The sequence below is a fragment of the Scomber japonicus genome, chromosome 11 (assembly GCF_027409825.1).
Source record: "Scomber japonicus isolate fScoJap1 chromosome 11, fScoJap1.pri, whole genome shotgun sequence".
Lineage (NCBI taxonomy): Eukaryota > Metazoa > Chordata > Actinopteri > Scombriformes > Scombridae > Scomber > Scomber japonicus.
This window is the reverse complement of record NC_070588.1, coordinates 13393396-13396755: the sequence shown is the minus strand read 5'-3', so window position 1 is coordinate 13396755 and position 3360 is coordinate 13393396.

The following is a 3360-nucleotide window of genomic DNA, read 5'->3' as shown; positions in this document are numbered from 1 at the left end:
CCAGTATGGCTGCTGTGCCACGCTGCTCTATGCAAGCTGTGTACCTGTCTACCTGGGTAATGATACAGCTAAAGACAGAAGGGTTATTTATCTGTGATTATGTGGTTGTTAGAAGATTAATACCCTTGGGGGGTAAAAGATTTGGGCTGACTTTCATCTCAGACCTGCCCTGACAAAGGGAGCTCAGGATAGAGAGACAGAGAGAGGGTTGAAAGAGGCAGAAAAGAGTGTAAGAAGACACAGAGAGTCTTCAAACACAGCAGTACATGCATGTGTGTGTGTGTGTGTGTGTGTGAGAGAGAGAGAGAGTATTTGAGAGCATAACTGACTTTAACCCCATAATGAGTCGCCTTGAGGCAGTCCAGAGCCATTTGGCAGTTCTTCATTTCCTCATCCAAAAAAAAAATTGCTATCTACCGTTTTATCTTTTCAACACTAACACACAGACACACACACACACGCACATGCATGCACATGCATAAACTCATTGGGTTGTGGTCTTACCTCAAGGACTTGCGTAATTAAGCTTATTGTACTCTCAGAAGCCGGCTCTCTGTGTATTTATAGACTATACATGTACGCATGTGTGTGTGTCTATGTGTGTTTGTGTGTGTGTGTGAAGGTTGTAATTAAGCTAGATCAAACCCTGGGGGTTGAGGAATTAGCCATTATTGAAGATCAGAAGGTTTACACTTATGTCTGTGACATGGAAGAGTGAAATCAGAGGTTTGGAGCCAGACAGGCAGATTTTGACATCAGATAGCAGATAATGGCGCCTTCTTCCTCTCTTGCACACAAACATACTTTGATTCTCCCGACAAGTTCAGGTGGATTCAAAGTTCATCTGTAAATGTGTTGAATTGAACTGATATGACCTCAAGGTGCACCAATCAAAACAAAATTCAAAACTGTAATGTGAGGACATTTGTTTTCTGATCTGCTCCTCAGCTGAGGGTGTGGTTAGATTTGGGCAGCTAAAACTACCTTTTTAAAGGGAATGATCACCTTCATGGCTAATAATAACTAATGGCTGGTGCAATCCTGTAAATACACTTTGTTTGACATATCAGCTGTGTAAGTACAGCACAACTCACCCACTCTACAAAGGGATTCTCTGGGAAGATTGTTGCTGTCTTGTTAAAATTGCAAGTCAGGATTTCTGCTGTACTGTAGCAATAAAAATACTGATTTATCTTTGGTTGTTCAATAATATGTAAAAATAACATATCTAAAAATATGATAATGATAAAAACCTTTACGTTTATGGTAAAAGGTTGTCTGTTTTAACCACTGGGACTTTTGTTGTGCTCTCTGTTTTTCTTTCATTCATATCCAGCAATTAACACTAAAAGAGACTCCATGAGAAATGCACATAATAACAGTAATTACAGCTGTGTTTGTATATATCTACAGTATACTTGAACAGTTACTTGAAGTCCACCACTGATAGTGTTTGGGTTTCAACTTACTTATTTAAGCAATGTACATAAATACTACTAAAATCTAAGAGGGGAAAAGCAGTAAACATGGATATGTTTTCAGTGTGGCAGTTAATCTCCTATTCAGATTGTTATGATTCATATTCATCATAAGTATTAACATTTTTTATTGAATCTCAATGGCCTGAAAATTAATCCAGCCACTTACTGCCATGATCAAAGGATTCTGCATTTGATTCCCTGCAGGCCTTTCTGACAATTACTCGCTGGCATTAGTTGGTGCAAAATATTGACCTCGTAATTACTTGTGGATTAAAGGCAAATAATAATTGCAAAGAGAAATTTAACATCCAAAAGCTCTGCAGCATTTATTGAAGTCTTCGCTTTTCAGAAGCAGCTTTCATTCAGCTCTCTTTTATCTTATACTGCTGCCCTGTCAGGGACCACACACACCTACACAGCTACACACACACACACACACACACACACAGACATACTGTTAGAGGTACAACTACCATTCTACAAATCCTTACATACAGTAGCTGCAGATTTTGGGAAACCTTTGGAAGGTTTTCAGTCTCTTTCCTTTGAGATGAGTGGAAGGCAAAAAGGAAAATAGACATTTGCTGTTTCTTATTATTTAAGTCTATTCGTTTTTCACTTCTGTTATGGGTTTTGTTTGTTTGGATGAGTGATTCTGGGCTCATCGTTTCTATCCAAACTCAGTTAATAAGGTGATTCTTTACAGAGTAAACCCAGCCAGCGCATCTCCTTTCAATTACAATGACGACATTATTTACACACTCTTACACTGAGAGACACACGCTGCAAGCTCTGTGCGGACCAAGAATGGACAAACACACATTGAATGCAATCATAAACATGATCCTGTGGACACATATGAAGAAATAAGAAAATTCCACATTAGTCACACAAATATACAAGAATTTACACTTTAACCTTTCTGAAGTGTTGCTATCAAGTATAGCCAAACGCATCACCATATCACAATTCTATAACAGTGAGGAAAAATTACATTATGACACATTCCTGTCTGATTTTCCAGGCTTTCATACTTTTACAACCTCATAGTTGTCTTGCCAAAGTCGTTAAGACAGTTTTCAGCAGTGGGAGAGAAAATATTTCATCTTGGTTGCTAAAACAAACACAGCATCCTCTAATGACTGCTTACCCAAATCCACCTGAGGATCACAGCCACTGTATATGTGTGTGTGTGTGTGTGTGTGTGTGAGAGAGAATGAGAGAAGGTAAAAAGCAGAGAAATGGTATCCTAGCCGCTTAAGACTATAAATGTACCCTTGAACCTTTTTTTGGTGCAGCTGTTAAGTGAATGAGTAGTGTTTTTTTTTTTTTTTGTCGAAGTTGCCTTTTTTTTTTTTCTTTTTTTTTTTACATGAATACAACAATGTATTTGTTTACTGGCACCCACAGGTGTGAAACTCAACTCAAGAGCTGTTTTCACTGGCATTTCGAGTAGTTACGGGGTTTTGACAAAAATTTCACCTGACTGCCAAAGGGATATAAGAAAGAAAGAAGCAGGTAATTAAATGTTATTACGTGGTATCACCAACCTTTTTTCAAGCAGAGGTAATGTGTGCTTGCAGTTATGAGCCAGAGGAATGCCATGGGTGGTTCTTCTGCTATTATTACATGTTTATTGGCTATGACGTGATGGTAACGGGACACTGAACTTCTCTGGGCCACACACATACACACTCATTCACAACGCGCCTACTGACAGCACTATTGTAAGTGATAATGCTTACATGCATGACTTTGGTGTTTTGTAAATACAGTTAGGTACGGAAGCAGTACATGTTTATGTTGATGTATTTTACAATGAATGAGTGTTTTTATCTCCATTTCTGTGTGTCCCCCCCCCCAGGAAGAAGACGCAAAA